Source organism: Elephantulus edwardii, unplaced genomic scaffold (genome assembly GCF_000299155.1).
Source record: "Elephantulus edwardii isolate Elephantulus edwardi_28Jun2011 unplaced genomic scaffold, EleEdw1.0 scaffold00006, whole genome shotgun sequence".
Lineage (NCBI taxonomy): Eukaryota > Metazoa > Chordata > Mammalia > Macroscelidea > Macroscelididae > Elephantulus > Elephantulus edwardii.
The window spans coordinates 29,770,152-29,791,849 of record NW_006399756.1 but is presented as its reverse complement, the minus strand read 5'-3'; the positions used below and the strand labels follow the sequence as shown (position 1 = coordinate 29,791,849).

The 21,698-nt window shown below is 45.0% G+C and overlaps 1 pseudogene; it reads right to left on the bottom strand.

Moving 5' to 3' along the window:
- LOC102843315 overlaps window positions 1–21,698 on the bottom strand; it is a 32,413-nt pseudogene that overhangs the window by 9,571 nt on the left and 1,144 nt on the right.

Below are 21,698 nucleotides of genomic sequence, written 5' to 3'. Positions count from 1 at the left end.
CCTTTGCATTGGCAGTGCAATTGCTTACCACTAAGAGAGAGTTAGAAATATGAATTGAACAAACACATGAGTAAACCAACATAAAAAAAATAAATGTTGTCTGCCTACCTGACCATCTTCTTTTCAGACTAAAGCCAGCAGAGTTGTTAAGAGAGACCACTGGGGAAACCTGAACATCTCTCCGGTCAGTGTCCCTCAGCTCAGATGAACTTCCCGTCCTCACATCATGTACCCCGCTCAGGAGAAGCTATTCAGGTAGGCGAGGAGGTCTCTGGGAAATCAGAGCAGGGAAGGACTTTGTAGGCCAAAAAGACAGCCTGACAGAGCGGGACAAGAGTTAGGCCTTGAAGGATGAGTATGGTTAAGTGACTGGAGGAATTAAATGGAATATTCTAAGGGCAAAGACAAAAGCAGAAATGTCCACAACAGTTTTAGGCTACAGATATAAGCTGGCCTGGCTAGGGCCAGAGTTCATAACCCAAGATAAACACCCCAAACCAGCCTTGTCCTATGCCGATCCCCTAATTGGTGTAAAATGCCACCTTGGGGACTGAACTCAAGGTCCATGAGCTTATTGGGTAACAAGATGGACTCTTCTAATTGGCTTGGCCCAGAAAACCCAAGGTCTGGCCTGAGCCCCGAGCTAGTCTGGACCCACCTGGAGCCTGTCCCCCAGAACTGGCATGAGCAGCTGTCCTGAGTTTCCCCAGATTCCAACCCTAAGTCTGGCATCATCTGTAGCCCAGGCACCGTAAGCTGGGGTGGGAGCCCACCACTAACCCTGCACCTCTTCTGCCCTCCCTTCTGCCCTCTAACACAGGTGGGAATTTGAGGCTGGACCCAGCCTGGCCCGGCTCTGCCCACCCCAGCTGGGCCAGGCCGCCGGAGGGTGGAGCCGTGCGCCTGTGGAGGTGCCAACCAAGCCAGCGTGTAGGCGTTGCTGCGAAGGCCTGTCGTGGAGCACAAGCCTGCCAAGGAGCCGGAGCGCTGTGCCGCGTGGAGGGTGTCAGGGGTGGTATTGTCGGCGCACAAATGCTCAACTTTATGTACTTTTAACTAGAGGTGTAACAGATGGCCCCGTTTCTGTCCAAGCCAGGGAGACTGGTGCCCATTCCGGCTGCAGCCAATCAATCCCGCCACTCTGGGGGGAGCTACAAGCTGGGCTGGGAGGCCTGGAGCCAGCAACCGCGCAAGGCTGTCTGCTCGGGCTGGCCCGGTGCTGCTTCCGCCAGCCGCTCAGGAGTGGGCCTGGGGAGGCAGGAGGGCAGGCAGGCAGCAGAGATGCCCGGCAGCAGGGTCAGAGGACTGACCGGAATGGGGGATCTGGACCAACCTGTCAAACTCCAAATGGCTGATGAAGATAGAATCAGGTCCCCACTCCACCCCACTGTTATCTTCATTCTCCTGTGATTTCCTTGTGGCACCTAACCCCCAAATTTCCAGCTTGGAGATGCTCTAGATCCATAATCCTGTAGTGTGGAGATCAGACGTTTATTAGAACTGGGAGTGCATGGTGGTAGTGCCATTGGGAAAAATAGTCACCAGCAGTGGAAGGTATTTGGGGAACAAATGCTAAACAAAAAAAGAAAGCAACAGGATCCAAGGACCCCACAGCTGGAAAAAAGTGTTCATTAATTTACAAATATATTCATATAGTTAATCAATAAACAACGAGCACCTACTGTGTTCCAAGTCCCTGACTAAGTGCCAGGGAAACTATGATAATTCAGATATAACTTCAGCCCTTGAAACCTTCTTAGGTAGTGACAGAGAAGTGCCTGGGCAATTAAATGAATATCTAGAGCTCATAAAAATGTCCAAAAGGACTATGGGAACATAGAACAAGAGCATTAAATCCTGCCAGCAAGTTCCTGTAGGGACTAATCTCTAAGATGGGTTTTTTAAAGGTGGGTAGGAGCTTTCTCTGGTGGCAAAGGCGGTACCTGTGGAAGATGAAAGCATGCACAAAAGTGTAGTAAGAAGGAACCTGGTGGGTGTGGCTGGAATTCGGGATATAGGAGGAAGAATGAAGAGAGAGGCCAGCACTGTGAGTTGATGCCTTGGAGTAATCAATAGGCTGGTCTCTTCCACATTGCTTCTCTTGTGACTTGAGGACAGTTACCCCGAGCCCCAAACTAGCACCCGAGGGTGTAAGAGAAGGAGGAGGCAGGAAACAGTAACACGCGTAGGCAAGGCCAGAACTCAAGGAGTCCCACAGTGTCAGTCTTCCAGACGGATCCTAGTCCTGGACACCACCCATAACAGAGAGCTGACACTCACCAAACCAGGATCTTCTTAGTCTTTTGTAACTAGTTTTTCTGTAGAAAAGGGTCAGAATCTCCTTCATTCATCAAACACTAGCTGTGTTCAAGGCCTAAGTGCTGTACTAAGTCGATAAAGCATTCTTCTGGACTGGAAGGAACGGGAGTGCAGAGTCAACAAGACAGGACTCCTTTTAGTCTTGAGAAACGAGGCCTTTGGTATGGGAGCATGTGGACTGACCCCGAAACAGGCTCCAGAAAGCATGCAGGGGCAGTGGCACCTCTAGGGACCAGCCTCTCTCCCATGGTGAGGATGAGGGACACTTCCCAGTCTATTTTCTCTGTGTCTCTCTCTCCTCATTAATAGAAATTAAAAAAATAATTATAATAACAACAAGAAGAACTATCACTAAATAGTGCTGAGCTCTTGCTAAATGCCAGACACATTGGTTTTCATGTTTACCTTAGTCCTCATAGGAGCATTCATGGTGACTTAGGTAATATCATTATTCCCATTTTCCATGTGAGAACACAGAGGATCATGGATATTAGGTAACTTGCCCAGGGGTAAGGCAGGCAGGGAGTGGAAGTCGGGATTCCCACTCAGCTCTGCCCCTAGGGCCCCAGCCTGGAACTGCTCCTGACCACTGCGTGCGGCTGAAAGCTTCCTGGGCTTTCTCATAATTTCTCATAACCATGACTTGCATTTGACCAGCCGGCCTTTCTGAGTCTCTCTCTACATCACCTCGGCTAACTGCTCTAGTCTTTCAGTATTTCATAGTTCAAATTCCCAGGAGAGGAACTTGAATTGGCTCAGCTCATCTTTTAATGCCAGGCCACATTGTAAGCGGCTGCCCAGCCCAGCCAGAGAGCTGACTGGAAGCAGGTCAGCTTCTTGGAGAAGGAGCTATGTATGGTTACTGACCAGCATCTTTAATGAAGCAAATGTTAAATAGTATAATGTTAAGGAGGGCCTGCAAAATGCTCTAAGAGAGGACAAAAGGAACGAAGAGAGACTTTACAGAGGCTGCATCGTGGTTAGGATCTTGAACCAAGGATACAGTTTGGGGATTAGAGTTGGAGAAAAGGAATCCCTGGAGGAATGAACAGTGTGAAGAGAGGCACAAAACTGGGCTAACTTGAGTCATGTTCAAGGTCAACGAGTAGTTCAGCTTATTTAGAGAGCCAAGTACATAGGAGAGGAAGGGCTCAGTGGGAGAAAGAAGAAATGTAGGGTTTGAATGCCGGTGAGTTGAACCTAATTCATTGGGAAACATGGAAGTTCTTCAAGCACAAGAGAGATGATCAGGTATGTGTTTTAGGAAGGGTAACCACGTACTCAGGACAATTCATGCCTATGGCTTAAGTCTAATTATTATTGAAAGAACCTTTGTTCACTCTCAAACATTCTGGTGGGATAGGAGGTGAGCTGCTGCTCGGTGGGATAAGCATGAGTGGGGTGAGATGAAAGGCAGGCTGTCACAGGTGAAGATGTTGCCATAGTCCAGGTGAGGAAGACCAGAACCAGGGGGAGCAGGGAGGATAGAACACAAGTGGTGCGGACAAGAGACGGGGTGACTGTAGAACTGATCAGAACTTGGAGTGAATAGGCCAGGGGAAGAAGAGGGAGAGTTTAGCCCAAGTGACTCCTAGGTGTTAACTTGATTGTTTGAAAGATAGAAGTTTGAAGACAGACTTGTAGGGGGGTGAGAGTTGGAGATCACGAGATTTGTATGGTCACAATGAGTGTGCTGGGCTCCTGGGACTTCCACTTGCAGGTAACTCCGATGGAAATTTCAGACTGAATCTCAGAAGGAATGTTAGAATGAGAATGGTCAATTATGGATTCTTCAAAAGAGCTGGCTAGTTGAAGCCAGATGAATGATGAGCTTGCCAGAGAGAGGGAACAGAATCCTGGCAACCTCTGTATTTAGGGGATTGGAGGAGAGGAAGGAGCCAGAGGAGTCTGAACAGGAGTAGTGTGAGAGTTAGAAGGAAAATAAGGAAAATTCTCCTTGATACCTTGCAAGTTTTTAGGGAAAGAATTGATGTAAAATCCTGCTCAGCCCTCAAGGGAGAGGGCAGAGTAAGTGGCCAAGTGGACTTGGTTATTTAGAAGCTACAGGTGACTGACTTTAAGAGACTGTAGGGTGGTAAGGTATAGAACTAAAGTCATGGTGATTACTCTGTCATAGTTTTGTCCAGGAGAAATTGATAAGTGCCAGGACCGCAGAGTGAGGGTGAGCCAAAACAGACTAGATATAAAAGATGACTGATGGGTATTGTTTTCGAAAGATGCAGAAGGTGGGTCTTCAGTATGGAGAAGGAACTCTTCTTCCTTAGAGAGAGGAGTGAAGAAAAAAGGTGAGTAACAATCCAAGGAAGTTCTGCAGTGGCCTAGTGGAGCTGAAGATAGAAAAAGGAAATATTTAAGGAATGGAGCCCTGTGAAGAAAAAGAGCAGGTAGCTGAAGAATTGCATAGGAAGTTAAAAAGCTGTGGGAATTAAAATAATCAATTCCAGGAGAATGGAAGTTTACCCACTTACCAGTGAGGAGTGAGCCAAGGCAGAATGACTGGGGCAGTTTTTTCACTTGTTCCAAAGTGCCCAGAAGTGAGACCCAAACAAATCGATAATTATGTTGCTTAGAGATGAGAACTGGCAAGGCAAGAGGACAAGAAGCACGGAGTTACCAGTGTTGTTAGGGGTCCAGGTAAGGAGAGAGGAAGTGAGGTCAGCTGGGGGAGAAGGTCGGGCAGTAAAGGAAGGGGCTAGAACAAGCCAGTAGGAATGAGGGGATGAGTGAGATTGAGAGGATCAGAGATTGAGGTTGGAAGAGAGAGCTTCGGATCTTGAAATCCTGGAATTTCCACAGGTGAGAGGGGTTATCATGCCAATCAGTGGTTGGAGAGAAGTGGAGGATCCTGTCCAGAGTGGCTGCTCTGAAGGGCTTTCAGGGGCCACATGTGAGGGACTGAGGAGGCAGGCTGGGGGGATGTGGGAGATGAGCTTCTCTCAGCACCCCAACAACAATCATGTTTGAGTTTTCTGGGTTCTGGGGGTTTTTGGTTATATAATTGACACCCATTCCTTATTTTTAAGCAATTAGAGCACTCAGAAGAGAAAGTGAATTAGGGAGAGGGAGCAGAGACTTTGAATGGATGGGTAAGGTGCGGGAAAGAGAAAGTGCAGTGAAGTTTCGCTAAGACGTTGTTAGGGACCATGGAGTTGGGACCAACCCATAGCTAACCCTCCAGCAGGTTTTCAGAGGCAGTAAATCACACGAGAGGATTACCCATCCTTCTGTGGAAAAGCTGATGGCCTTGAACCGTGTACCTTTGGGATTGCAGAGCAGCTTCTTACCGTTAGCTCCTCTAATGGCAATATACAACAGATGAAAGAAAGGTCTAAAATGAATATATAATTAGGCATTATATGTATGACGATAGCCCAGAATAAGAGATGTAGCATTATAAAGAGGACTGAAGGGGTGGGGGAAGTAGGTAATTGTGCAACAATGAATGAATATTTTTTTTAAATTTTATTATTTTTGTGTGTGTGTGTGTACTGTCAAACTGGATCTGATTGGTACAGGAAGAGATTGCCCCTCCTTCTCTAGCAGAGCATCTGGTGGATTCAAACTGCGTACCTCTGGGATTACAGTGCAGCTTCTTGCCACTAGGCCACCAGAGCTCCCTCTGAATGAATATTTTTTTTTAAATATTTTTTTTTAAGAAAGTGAACTGGGAGAAAGGGAATGGAGGGCGAGGGGGTAAAATGTGCAACAATGAATGAATGAAAATCTAGCTTATCTGTAAATGTTTGTTAAAATCACAATTAAAATAAAATTTTATTTAAAAAATATTGTTATAGAACACTTATGAGTGACAGAATGAAAAGAAATGTAAAAAAATAAGACAGAGAAACAGAATGTAGAACATCACGTAACCACAGAAACAGAGATTGGCATGATATTGCCACAATACCAATGAACTCTTGGGGTGATCAGAAGTTGTGGGAGGTGAGGAAAGATCTTTTCCAGAGCTTTGGAAGAGAGCAGATATTTGCTGACATTTAAATTTTGGACTTTCAGCTCCATAACTGTATGAAAGAATAAATTTCTGGTTTTTTAAGAAAAGAAAAAAAATTAAAATAAAGATGGTTATAATCTCAGCCCGTAAGATAGTTCCACACTGTGTTGTAGAAATACTGTTAAAAAAAGAAAAGTGATGGATCACATTTCATTATAAATAGTGTTTTAAAACAAATGTCTTATTTTGTAATAGTTTTACAGAAAACTTACAAAGATAGTATTCAGAGTTTCCATATGTGTTTTGCCCAGTTTCCTCTCATGTTAACATATTACACCACAAGTTTAAAGACTAATAAAGTGTGACTCATTCAAGCCATGGTATTTTCAACTACTGCCTGTGCATCTGGAAGTTGGGCAATGAATGAGAACGACCAAAGAAGACTCAATCCCTTCAAGTTGTAATGTTAGAGATGCGAACTGAATAACCCACGAACTGCCAAAAGAAAACACAAACCTGTCTTGGAGCACGTGCAACCAGGTGTTCCTTAGAGGTGAGAAGGGTGAAGCTTCATCAGACGTATGTTGGGCACATTGTCAGAAGAGGTCAGTCCTTGGGAAAAGGCATCATACTGGATAGGTAGAGGGTCAAAGGAATGGAGACGAGTTAACACGATGACTGTTAACAATGGTCTTGAACTTGTGGGGGATCATTGGGGAGGGTGCAGGATAGATCAAACTGTAGATCTGTTATTAATAGTATTGCTACAGGGCACGTAACAACAACAATGATATTGGGCTCTGATGTTGGACGAGGTTTCTGTGCATCCCATGGACTACCCAAAGAAAAAACAGATATTTTGGACAGGTTGCTTGGAGCCGGAGTGCTCCTTGGAGGCGAAGGTAACAAACTTTGTCACATACTCTGGGTATGTTGCTAAGAGAGATTATTCCTTGGAGAAGGACACATGTTTGGAAAAATGGAGAGTTAGTTAAGGAGACAAAGACTCTCAACCAGATGGATTGGCATAGGGACTACAGCAACAAGCTCAAGTGTGTCAGAGATGATGAGGATGACGCAGGACAGGACAGGGTTCAGATCTACTGGTCATAGCGTCACTGTGAATCATACCTGATTCAATGGCACCTAACTACAAGAATCTTTCTCAAAATTAAGAAACCAGCATGGAAGTGCAACAATGAATGAATGGAAATCCAAAGTCTCTGTAAATTTTTATTATTAAAATTAATGAAAAAGAGAAACCAACATGGCTTCATTATTGTTAACACCAAACCTTTTGTAGCTTTCACCAGTTTTCCTGCCAGGCTTCTTTTCTATTTCATCTTCCAACCCAAGAAACCAAGTTGCATTGCTTACATACTGCTTTGCAACTGCCTTTAACTCAACATTGTGTTGTGATTATCTTTCAATCCTGCTGAAAGTGCTTCCACACCATTTTCTTGATGGCTGCATGATATTCTGCAACAGTTGTACTATTGTTAATCCCTATTGTTAATCACCAACAACAATAATCAATAATCATGGGATACTTAAGTTATTTTCAATTTTTCATTATTGTAAACAAGGTTGGGATAAACACCTCAACACTAAACTGTCTGGATCCCTGCTTATTTCTTTAGGGTGAATTCCTAAATGTGACATTGCCTGGGCAAAAGGAAAACACCTTGCCTCCAAATGCTTTCCTGGAAAGTTGTACCCATTTGATCTCAAACCAACATCACTTGGATTCTCCCCCGCCAAATGTATAATAAAGGAGTGTGGGTGTGGGTGTACCTTGATGCTAGACACTCACCCTCTAACCTTAATTCCTCTCTAAGTCATAGGGCCCTGAAAAGCAGTTAGCATATAAGGTAGGGAGTGGAATCGCCAGGGGGTGGAATGGGCAGGCTATGGAACCTGGGCTTTGGGGACACCCTTATGTTGAGAGTTGGGGAAGGGAATTAAGCAGCTGCCTGGGCTTTGTTCTCTAGCCAAGAGCTGATCTGGTGGGGAGAGGAGGGATGGGGAGAGGCTGTAAGGGGAGAGGGAGCTCTTTTCCCCCTAGAAAGCTGAGAGGCAAGAGGGCAGCTCCCTGTGCCAGCGGGGAGGGGGGTGGGCAGCAGACGGATTGGGAGAAACGTAACCTCCCTGAGACGCATGCTCCAGTTCAAGCAGGAGGCATTAAGGATGAAATATCTCCTAAGCAACAATTCATCTCTAACTGGGAGGAGAGGGACTTGCTGACATTTAGCTGTGATCAGGGGCTGCACACGCCTGTCTCCAGAAGCCTAACAGGAACGTGGCTACGTGTGTGTGTGTGTGTGTGTGTGTGTGTGTGTGTGTGTGTGTGTGGACTCTGTGTGTGAAAAAGGACGTGTAGATTGCATGCGAGCAGAGTGAAACAGTGTGTGATGGGTAATGTGGTATGTGAGAAACCATGTGTGTAACAGGGTAGGAGGGATGTGACTGGTGAGGTGAGGGTAAGTGAATCTGTGTGTGACTGTGAGGACACAGTGTGTGTGTGTGACAATTACATCTCTAATAGTGTATTGGAGCCCATGTGAACCTATATGTGATGTTGACTACATGTGGCTGATTGTGGCAGTGAGATTGACTCTGACATTGAGTTTGAGACATTATGATTGGGTATGAGAGGGAACCAGTTAACCAATTACCATGGGAGCTGGTTCTGAGTCAGGGTGACTCCTTGTGTTAGACTAGAACTGTGCTCCACAGGGTTTTCAATGGTGGATTGATTTGGAAAGCAGATGGCCAGGCCTTTCTTCTAAGGTGCCTCTGGATGGACTCAAACCCCCAATGTCTTGATTAGCAGCCAAATGTGCTAGTAATTTACCCTACCCAGGGACTCCTGGGATATGAGAGAGTGATGTGAAATCAATTTCCAGGCAAAGCTGGACCTCAGGCTGCCGCCTGTCTATGTGGTGCCTCTGTGTGATTCAGATGAAGACATAAATTCCCTGAAGACTCATTCCCAAGTGCACTGTCATGGAACTGGTTGGTGCAGCCAGTGTGTGCAACTATAAAAGGGGCCTCTGGTGGGTCCACCCATTATCTTCTTTTATATAGTCTAATGGAGTTTTCCACTGTGAGGAAATTGTGATGATTTTAGTGTTGTTAACAATTTTGTGTAAGTTGGTTTTGTTGCCTTTTTTTTTTTAATATGAAGTCCTGGTGGTACCATAGTAGGTGATTTGAATCCACCAGCCACTTCTTACAAGATACGAAAAGGCAGACTGCACTGGGAAAATCTGCAATCAGGTACCTCTTCAGAATACTGAGAAGCAATGATATCAGTTTAAAGACTAAGGTGCACCTGATCCAGACCACAGTCTTTACAATTACTTGCTATGCATCAGAGAGATGGACAATGACTAAGGATGATGGAAGAAGAATTGATACCTTTGAATTGTGATACTGGAGAAGAGTCTTGTTCATACCATGGATGGCCAAGAAACAAATAGGTCTGTCTTGGAGAGGATGAAACCAAGTTCCTCCTTGGAGGCTAGGATTTGGAAGCTCTGAATATATGTTGGGTATGTGGCCAGGAGGGACTGAGCATTGGAGAAGTGCATCATGCTCAGAAGAGGGAAGGAACAGCGCAGGAGAGGAAGACCCTGGATGAGATGAATTGATACAGTAACTAGGGCAATGGGGGTAGGTGTGTTGGAGTCAGTGAGACTGGCTTAGGGCAGGGCAGGGTCCCTAAGAGTCTCTCTCAGGTGACTCAATGGCAATCAGCAACAACAACTATTACTACTTAGAAGGAAGATGTAATCACCTGCTTCAGTAACATTATAGCCTTAGAAGTCCTATGGGGTAGGTAGTTCAAGTCCCTCCTCTAGGGTTGTTATGAATCAGGATCAACTTCATGGCACTCGTTGGTTGTTTTTGTTAGCTTGGGTTTTGTTTTTTGTTTTTTGGGGTTTTTTTTGGTGGTGCTGTTGTTTGTTTGTTTGATCTCTCATGCCAGACTGTAAGTTCCATGGAGACCAGGATCTCTTGTGCTGCTTTGTCTATGTCTGAAACACCAGCATCCATCCCAGAGCAGATGCTCCATAAACACTTGCTGGATGAATAAATGAATGGCTAAGACAGGGAGTGTGTGTTCCGTGGGGATGCATGTATACCTGGAAATACAGACCTGAGCCATGCTATTTGAGAGTCATCATTATTCCCAAAAGACTTTCTCTCTTTTTTCTTAGGTCCTCAGCCCCAGGGGTCAATGATAGGAGTGGTCTGGAGACAGGAGTGTGCCTGATGAGGCCAGCTGTACCTCTGCATTATGGTTGGGTAAAATTGGAAGGGGGCAGAAGGAGTGGACCTTGTGGGCAGGAGAGATAGCGGGGATCAAACCTTTCCCCACTCTCCTGTTACAGGTCTGTTTGAGGCCCAAGAGTTCTGTGAAGTAGGCCACAAGTCCCAAGGTCTGGGTGGGGCCTGGCAGTATTTCTCGGAGCTCCTTGTCAGACTCTTGAGGACTCAGGAGAAACCTTTGTGTATGCTTCCCAGGCCCCAGTCCAGAGCCAAACCTTGGCACATTGGCTGCACCACCATGGGGTTTAACCCAGTAATCCTGTCAGTGATCACATAGGACTTACCTAGAGAGACAGGATTCCTTTTTTTTTTTTTTTCAGGATTCCTTTTTGAAAACCATCAATCAATACCATGGTAGCCAAGCCCCAAGAGCCCCAAGGGCCAGTGTTTTGAGGAGGGAGAGCATGGAGAGAGGTGGAATGTGTCCGCAGGAGTTTGGCAGGGAGGCTGACAGCAAGCAGAGAGGAAATGAACACAACCATGTTGTTGTTGTTGTTGTTGTTGTGTACCAACTCATACTTGACCGTTAAATCACAAAGGAGGAGATTGCCCATCTTTCCTCTATGAAGCAGCTAGTAGATTCCAACCATCTGCCTTTGGGATGGCAGCACAGCTTCTTACCACTAGGCCACCAGAACTTCCCTTGGAAACCATGAAGAGGACGCAAAAGTAAAAGCCGAGCAGACTTGGGGCCAGAGCTGGGGACACGTGAGTCAGGAGAGAGCACTGAAGCAGAGGGATTAGAGTGACAGGTGAGCATATTCTAGAACTCACTAGTTGGCATAATAGACTGAATTGTGCTTCTAAATTATGTGTTGAAATCCTAGTGTCTGTACAGGTGACTAAGGAGCCCTGATGGTGCAACAGTTAAGCTCTTCGCGACTAAACAGAAGGACGGTGATTCACGTCCTCCAACAGCTTTATGGGAGAAAGAAAGACTTGGCAATCTGTTTTCATAGAGATTGCACCAAAACCCCAAACGCACTGCCATACAGTGATTCCATTTCTCTGTGGGACGGAGTCAAAGTGCCCCTTAGAGTCTGCAAGACTGTGATCTTTAAAGAAGCAGATCTTACGGCTGCCACATCACTTCCCCGAAGCATGGCTGGTGGTTTTAAACCATGGGCCTTTATATTGGTAGCCGTGTACTCAACATCTGTACCACCAGGACTCCTGAAAGAAAGGACTAGACCATTTGTCACGAAATCAATTCTGACTTCTGTGAATTTCTGATTTCTCAGAAACCTCACAGCACAAAGTAGAATTGCGCCCCAGAGGTTCCGGGCATGTAAATGTTCATGGAAGGAGATGGCCACATTATTGGTTCAAATCAGCAGATCTTCAGGTTGGCTGCCAAGTGCTTTAGTCACTGGGCCATCAGATGCCTCCCTTTACTGCCTAGGAAACCGTATACTCTCTCAGATGATTGCAAAGATGGGCTTCAGATGCTGAAAGGAATGCTGGTAGAGCAGTGGTTAAGTGCTTGGCTGCTAGCTGAAAGGTCAGTCTTCCAATCCACCAGCAGCTCAGTGAGACAGAGATGTGACAATCAGATCCCGTAATGACAGCAGCCTAGGAAACCCCATGGGGCAGTTCTACTCGGTCCTGTGGAGTCACGAGGAGTCAGAATTGACTCAGTGGCAACAGGTTTTACAGACTCTGGAACAGACAAGACGCTTCCTCTCCAGAACCAAGATACAGACAGAGGTTTTTTCCTACACCTCACTCATAGCTGACCCTCTACAGTTTCCAAGGCTTCAATTCACATGGAGGAAATTGTTTCTCTTTCTCCTGAGGTACTGCTGCATTCATACCACTGGAGAGGCAGCAGTCTTGGAGTTGGCAGTAAAACTTCCTACAGACTAGACCACCAGAGTGCCTCTCCTAAAGCCGGTGTGGACTTCTCACTTCCTAAGTCATGAGAAAATAGATTTCTGTTCTTTAAAGTCACCCACTTGTGGTATTTCTGTTATAGTGGCACTAGGACACTAAGAGAGGTGTCTGTCATCAGTGCACCAAGTTGTTTTGCAACCTGCTCCCTAAAAATCTGTCCCCGTGGCCTCTCCCACCACACTTCCTCCCTAGGGACAAGTGGGAACTTGCTCAACTGGGGAAATGAATGCAGAAAGTCCCTTACATTTTTCACAGGTGATGCTCTTCCTCAGATGAGAAGGAAGGGCCACAGGGCCGTCCCACAGAGGGCCCCACGCTGGTGGTGGTTCTAGTGTGGCCTGACCTCAGTTTCCCTCTCTAAACAGGAGGAGGAGCAAATGCCCTCCCCACTTCTGCTCAGGCTGCTCAGGAGACTCTGATTATTGGGACCAAATCTGGGAGTTTCACTCAGTGGCACCTGTGGTCTCCACTTTGCAATAAAGATGAAGACACAATGTCCCAAGGCTGCCTGCAGACCTGAGATGTCCTCTCCCTTGACTGGCAAGGACCCTAACCTCTTAACAGCCTTTTCTCTCTCTTGTCTTTCCTCCAGAGCCTGACAAGGCAGGCAGCTTGCTATTTGCCCTAGAATCTGACCTCAGGAGCTGGTGGTCCCCTTTCTATGTACTTTGCCCTCTCTCCTGGGACCCTCAGTGCTTCTTCCATCAGGGATATGAGGGACAGGCTTTTCAGAGTGTGCAAAGAGTCAGGGTAAGAGGGAAAGTACTTTTCTTCGCTCCTGGTCACAAGAGACCACAGTCTTCTCCCAGAACAGAGATCAGAACAGGACTCAGCCTGGGGATGGATGGCAGAGTTTCCTGTCCTCTGTCCCCATCTGCCCTACTTTTCAAAGCTGCTTGGCTCCATAGTTGACTGGAACCAATTGCAGGTAATGTCCCTGTCAGGCCATAGCTGTGCTCATTTATTACCTGTTGGAATCTGGAGCACTGATCTCTCTAAGGGCACTGGATCAAGCATCTGGTTGACCTCTGATAAGCAGCAAGGGCCACGGGCAGCCTCTCCTTTCCTTTGTCTCACTCATCTCCTGATCAAGATGTAGGCTTCTTAAGGATAAGAACTGGAATTTCTCAATCACTGGTTCTGCAAGGGCCAGCTCAGTGCTCAGAATGAGAGTAGTTTAATTAAACAAATGAAATTATAGAACTGAATGAATAAGAGAGGGCGAAAGGAAGGCCCTTACACCCATTTTGTGGTGCTGTGTGTGGCGATGTGGTTGTTTTTATTAACTGATAATGGTTTTTGTTTTATGGTGACAAAGAAGAGCTGATTCTTTCCTATCTGGCCATCCCACTCATGCATGTTACTATGAATTTGTCCAGCATTTTAGGCTGGGGTCATTAGTAATGAGCATGTGTTTTCAAAGGACTCATTGCTGTCAAAGTCATACAGGAAGAGATTGTCCATCTTCCTCCCAAGAAACAGCCAGTGAATTCAAACGGTGTGCCTTTGGGTTGGCAGCACAATTCCCTACCTTCTAGGCCACCAGAGCTCCTTCGTAGTTGTTAGATGTCATTGAGTCAACTGTAACCCATAGCAACACTATGAACAACAGCTCTGAACTCTACCTTCTCTTGCTCCATCCTCATCCTGATACACTTGAACCCACTGTTACAGTCACCCTGTCAATCCATCTTGTTTGCATCTCTGACTCTGACTCTCCTTTTCAAGCAGGATGTTCTTTTCTAAGGACCAGCCCTTCCTAAGAACATGCCCAAAGTATGTGAGCTCCAGTTGTATCATGCTTGCCTCCAAGGAACATCCTGGTCGCACAATTTCCAAGACGTATTTGTTTGTTCTTTTGCCAGTTCATGAGCTATTCAATACTCTTCTCCAACATCACAACTGAAAGGCATCAATTCTTTATCTGTCATCCTTAGTCATGGTCCAACTTTCAGATGCACAGCAAGTAATTGAGAAGCTCATAGATTGCATCAAGCACACCTTAATCTCTATACTGACATCCTTGCTCTTTTAAAAAAATATTATTTTTTTTTCTTTTCTTCTGTACTGTTGAACTGGATCCGACTGGCACAGGAGAAGCTTGCCCCTCCTTCTGCAGCAGAGCATCAGGTGGATTTGGAGCACGCACCTTCAGAATTGCAGGGCTGTTTCTTTGCCACTAGACATCCTTACCCTTTAGCACTTTGGAGAGTTCCTTGACAGCAGATTTTCAATGCAACATGTCTTTTGATTTCTTGACTGCTGGTATCATGGGTGTGACTGTGGATCCAAGCAAGATTAAATCATTGACAACTTCAGTCCTTTTACCATCTATCATGATGCTGTCTTATTGGTCCAGCAGTAAGGATTTTTGTTTTCTTGATATTGAGATGGAATCCATATTGGAGGCTGTTGTATTTGATGTTCAGCAACATGCATTTTAAGCACTTCTCCTCATTTTCAGCAAGAAGGCTCTATCATCTGCAGAATGCAGGTTTGTTTGTTTGTTTGTTCGTTTGTTTGTTTTTTCAAGGGGAGAGTGCGAACGCAGTCCCCCACTACCACAAATTATGCAGTCGAGTTTCCCACATTTGGGGAAGTGGCAGGGGTCAGCACATCTGGAGTGCAATGGATAAGCCTCGCCCTGGGAAAACCACCTTCGTGATCATGGTATCTCCCCTGCCAGGTAAGTATAGAATGCAGGTTGTTGATGAGTCTTCCTCCGATCCTGATGCCACGTTCTTCTTCATAAAGTCCAGGAGCCATCCAATCTTTTCGTCTCTGCAGACAGGCATTGGGTCAGTAACTTTTGCCCTGGGCAGTGAGCTCTGGTGGAAGAGTTTGTAGAAAGATGAGCAGTCTCCTCCTTTGTGATTTACAGCCTCCCAATACTCACTGGAGGGTCACTTGAGTTGGTTATGACTCTACAGCAATGAATGAGCAGAACATTGGCAGGAGGCTGATCTCAAAACGTATTAAACAAAGATTCCTTTCTCCTTGCCCTGTCCACACCTCCTAGTAAAATTTTATGCGGTTCTGGAGACCAGAAACATTTTTCTAAAAAGCAGATTTATAGTTTTATTCATTTTTTAAATTATTTTGTTGGTGGTGTGGACCATAGAGTCAGAACTGACCCATGGCTGACCATCTGGAGGGGGTTTCAGAGGCAGTTAATCACACCGGGGGAGGTTGCCCAACCTTCTTCATTGTGATAAAAATACATTATCAAAATATTAACCAGTTCTGTGGTGTTTTTACATGTACAATTAAATGAAATTATTTATGTTCAAAACGTTGTGCCATCATCACCACTCTCCATGGAAATCCATTCCTTTTGAGTTGGTTGCATGATCAGATTAGAGGATACACTTTGGGGTCTGGACTCAAGCCAAATGCCTATCTCTGGCAAGCAACTGTATCCTTTCCCACACAGCCACACTTCCCCATGCAGGATCCATGACCTCATGTGGTTGGAGGGGCTGAATGCTTGTAGAAAACCTGTGGTTGCATGGGAGGTTCAGAGTGACTGGACTGAGCATAACCAGAGGACAGGGGGTAGCGGCAAAGTGGACTCCCCTGCTGCCGCTGACATAGCAACTACCACTGTTTAAAATACATGAATGTAATGATGCTATGTGCCAGTTATATAATGATCCTTCCATGATCTGATAAATGCTATTTGAAGAATTAAGGGTGAATTATAACACCCCTTAGTCCCACCGCAGCCATGATTCACTATAAAGATGGCTTTAGCCTTATACAGCGCGTGGCCTATAGCACCTTTCATTTTCTGGGAAGTGAAAGGAGACAGGGTGTGAATAGAAGTGGAAACCTTAGTACTATGGAGGAAAAAACAGTCACTAGGAGTTGAGTGTGTCCTCTGGGACTCTGGCCGTTGCACTAGGAAACTCCTTGACACTGGGAGAGACATATAGAGATCTGCAAAGATCTCTGGGCCTACAGACGCTGAAGAAAACAAGGCCCTTCTAGGACAACAAAAAAGGCTTTCTTTAGAGTTGGCACCTTAATTTGGACTTCTCATTTCCTAACCTGTAATATATTTCTCTTTGTTGATGATGATATCTCCAATATATCAATACTACAATACTAGATAACCAGGAACACTGAAGGAGGCCTATCTCCCAGTGTGTTTCTTATGCTGTATGTGGGAGAGATAAAAGGTGGACAGTGAGCTTTGCATGAAAGAACTTACATCACATCATATTTTTTTAATTTTTATTATTTTTGTGTGAGTGTACCGTCAAATCAGATCTGACTGGTACAGGAGGAGATCGTCCCTCCTTCCCTGGCAGAGCATCTGGTGGATTCGAACCATGCGCCTCTGGAATTGACATCACATCATATTACATCCCATTATTTCTGAGGGAAATCAGAAAAGCATGATTAAACTGACCAGAGTGATCGTCAGTGGACAAGCCAGCAGGGAAGCAAAGAGCTTATCTTCTCTTTTCAACCTTCTTTCTTTCCTCCTCTGACACTTTATGCTTCATGTTTCTTATATTAGTAGTCCTGCCAGGAAATGTCCTCTCCTAGCTTCCTTTGGGTTTAGGGGCCTTTGGGGACCAACTATACAAAGCCAGCCTATTTCAGCTCAGCAAAAATCCAAGAAAAGACATGGGCTGGATGTTAGTCCTCTTGAGAAGGCAAAGGAAAGCTTAGCCAGGCAGACCTCACTAGCCTATGACAGAATGCCTAAGGCTAACTGGCCAGGAGCTTGATGTAGACCATGAAGCCGAAATCTAAGGGACCCATGCAGGCAGTAAAGACGTGCAGATCTCCATGGATAGTGGTCAAGGTAAGCAAGAATCCAGAATAATAATGATAATAAAAGTCAAATGGAGAAATGTAAACTTAGTCCTGGGGCAAGAATGGTTGAGTTAGTGGGATGCTGGGGACACAAGGGGTACAAGGGGTACAAGAATTGATTGTGACCAGGTAGAAATTAAGGGTGTATTCTAAGAAGTCCTAGGCAGAGAAAGGAGACAGGAGACGTCGTTACAGTAAGGAGGTAGTGGAGATGTTATAGTTTCTAATACTTACTGCAGTGGTTGTGGAAGTGGTTATTGTAGGGAAGTTAATAATCATAGTGGATGTAGTGATTATGGTAATAGCAAGAATGGAGTGATGAGTAGTTATGGTATTGCTGGTAATGGCTGTTGCCATGGTGAAGGACATGGTAATATTGAAGCTCACAGTGATAGAAGCAATAACTCTGGGAGTGATGGTAGCAGTGGATGATGACGGCAATGATTATAGTCACCAGTGAAGGTGTTAGAGATGATCATTGAGATGAGAGTGTTGGTGTTAAGGATTGCATCGGTAATTTGATTTGCAGCCTTTTGCTGTGGGTTTCCTGGCCCACTTCACACTGTATAAAAACTAAGCGGAGTTTGAGGGAAGTCCATAGTCTTGTTTTCCTTTATCTTTTTCCACATTCCTAGGGGGTCTACTTGCTTCCTAAAACATCTCTTCTCCAGGGTCCAATATAAGAAAGTAAGAGAGATTTTTCTCATGGGCTGGAGCCAGAGGGTGATGGGTACGCCAGACATCTGGATAGAAACAGGCAATTCTGCTGAAACACTCTCCTTGTAACAGTAGGAACAATGGCTTCTGAGGTTGCTGTACTGAACTCTGGTCCTCAGTCCTTAATTGATTTTTAGCCTCTGGCAATTCCCTTAGATCTGTGCTGTTTAATACTGCGGTAACTAGCCAAATGCGGCGACCGGACACTTGGATGCAGCTTAGTCCTAATTGAGATGAGATGTAAATGTAAAATAATTGTTGGATTTTGAATACATACCCTACAAAGAAGAAGTAGAAAAGAATGTAAGATATCTGCTTAATTTTGATATTGATCACAGGTTGAAATATTTGGAAATGAAGAATTAAATGCAATATATTGTTATTGTTGTTGTTGTTGTTATGTGCCGTCTAGTCACTTGCAACTCATAGCGACCCTATGTACAACAGCTCTAAACTCTGCTCTGTCCTGTGCCAATCTCATTGTCTCCGACACACTCATCTCAATTGATCCAGTCACCAAATCAATCCATCTCCCAGAGGGCCTTTCCCTCCTGCGCCTGCCCTCCACCCTCCCAAGCATGATGTCCTTCTCCAAGGATGGGTCTCTCCTTACAAGATGACCAAAGTATGTCAGACGAAACCTCAGAATCCTTGCCTCCAAGGAGCAGCCCAGTTTAACCCCCTCCAGGATGAATCTGCTTGTTTTCTTAGCAGTCCATGGCACCCTCAGCACTCTTCTCCAACACCAAAGCTCAAAAGCATCAATTCTCCTTCTATCCTCCCTGGTCATTGTCCAGCTCTCTGACGCATAACAAGTGATTGCAAAGACCATGGCCTGTACCAGATGCACCTTAGTCTCCAGAGAGACACCGTTGCTCTTGAGTACTTTAGAGAGGTCCCTAACAGCAGACTTTCCCATTGCAATACATCTTTTAATTTCCTGGCTGCTGGTGCCAAGAGTGTTGATTGTGGAGCCAAGCAGACTAAAGCTGTGAACAATCTCGATCTTTTCACCATCCATCCTGATGCTGCCAATTGGTCCAGTGGTGAGAATCTTTGTCTTCTTGACATTGAGCTTCAATCCATATTGAAAGCTGCAGTCCTTGACCCTCAGCAGCAAGCACTTCAGGTCCTCCTCAGTTTCAGGAAGCAGGATTGTGTCATCTGCATAACACAGATTGTTGATATATCTTCCACCAATCCTGACACCACATTTCTCCTCATAGAGCCCAGCCTCCCGGATGATCTGTTCTGCATACAGGTTGAAAAGGCAATATATTAGTGAGTTTAATTTCACCTGTTTCCTCTTATCTTTTTTTTTTTCAGTGTGGCCACTAGAAAAATTAAGGATGCTACTGTCATGGTTCACATTAGCCATTATTTTGTGTAGCACACTGCCTTAAGTCATTCACTATTTTGCTGTTGTCATTGTTCAGGGAAATAAGTGAACCCAATTTCCAGGTAACAGTTGCTTAGGCTATAATAAAGCAGAAGCATCCCAGCACAGATTCGGCAGCTCCACTTCACGGAGCTGGATCTCCTGCCCTTTTATTAGGGCTCTGCCGTCCGCAACACATGGCTTCCACCTTGAAATCGAAGATGGCTGCTCTAGTAGCCATGACCTTTCCATACCCACTAAAAAGAGTCAAGAGGATGTGGAGGGTCAGCCTCTTCCTGCTAAGGTCAGAGTTCCTGAAGGTGCATTATTACTTCTGCTTGCATCTTATGGTCCAGAATCAAGTTACCCGGCCCATGGGCATAAGCAAAGTCTGAAGAATATACTCCTATACTGAATGCTAATACTGAGGTGTTTTGTCTTAAAAGGTAGAAGAGGATGATGGGTATTAGGGGACAGCCAGAAACTCTGCTATAAGTCCTGCTCATGCCCCTTACAGGTCTGAGGAGTAGCTAACTCCACTGAGTAAGGGTTTGGCAGAGAATAAAGCAAGGAAATCCTACTCCTTTTAAACAGAAGAATCAGTTCAAGAGCCAGTATATTCTCAGATGTGTTCCTGTCAGAAAGGTTTTAAGAGAAGAAAGAAAAGGGAGTACAACAAGAAAGAGAAAAGAGAGAATACTTATGTGGTTAACAATTACTTGAGTTCTAAACTCTTCTGCAGTTACAACAATTTCTAGGGTTCCAATATTTTGGATATTTATTGGTCTTCACTGGATATGTAATATAGAAGGAATGATTCCAAGTATTTGTTGCTATTGTTATGTGCTCTCAAATTGCTTATGACTCATAGTGACTCTATGGACAAGAGCTCTGAACCCTGCTCTATCTTGAGCCACCCTCATTGTCTCAAGACACAGCCCCACTCCCACCACCCCAGTTACGGAGTCAATCCATCTCATCCAGGGTCTTTCTCTCTTGCACTGTCCCACCACCCTCCCATTCATGTTGTCCCTCTCGGAGGACTTGTCGCTTCTTGCAACATACCCAAAGTATTTCAGACTGAGCTTCAGAATCCTTGCCTCCAAGAGCAGCCTGGTTTCACTCTCTTCAGGACAAAACTGTTTGTTCTCCTCGCAGTCCAATACCACTCTTCTCTAGCATCACAACTCAAAGACATCAATTCTTCTTCCATCATCCCTAGTCATTGTCCAGCTTTCTGATGCATAGCAAGTAATTGCTGAGATCATGGATCAGGCACACCTTAGCCTCCAGACTGACATCGTTGCTCTTCAGTACTCTGGCGAGGTCTCCGACATCAGACTTTCCCCATGCAATTAATCTTTTGATTTTCTGGCTGTTGGCACAAGAGTGTTGACTGTGGAGCCAAGCAAACTGATGCTGCTAACAATCTGAACCTCTTCATCGTCTATCATGATGCTGCCAATTAGCCCAGTGGTGAGAATCTTTGTTTTCTTTATGTTGAGCTTCAATCCATATTTAAGGCTGCGGTCCTTGATCTTCTGCAGCAAATGCTGCAGGTCCTCCTCAGTTTCAGCAAGCAAGGCTGTGTCATCTATGTAATGGAGATTGTTGATAAGTCTTCCTCCAATCCTGATGCCACATTCCTCTTCATAGACCCCAGCCTCCTTGATGATCTCTTCTCATATAGATTGCAAACATATCCCACTCAAGCAGATATATGCACATCCATGTTTATTGCGGCTTTGTTTGCAATGGCAAAGAGCTGGAAACAACCCAAGTACCCATCAACAAATGAATGGATAGAGAAGCTCTGGTATATTCACTCAATGGAATACTATGCAGCACTGAAAAACAAGGAACTAATGAAATATTATGCAAAATGGATGACATTATGCTTAGTGAAAGAGGTCAGTCACAAAAGGGCAAATATTGCATAGGGCTACTGTTGTAAAACAGGACTGACATCAGAGTTGAGGGAAGACAGAAAAGGAGGAGAAGAATGATGTATATTGCATTGAAACAGATGAGAGAGAGAGATCTGTTTAAAAGGGATATATGAATGGGTATTCTTGTCATATTAGGGAAGTCCAAAGCAAAGGCTGCATAGTGGAGTGAATTTGGGGGCAAGGATTACATAACAATCAAAGAGTTTTTCTTTTCAAGGAGAAGAGTGATTTGGGGGGAGGGGTGGACAGGGAGAAAAGTCCTAAGTCTCTGTAAACTTTGTAAACTTTCATTAAAATTAATTATATA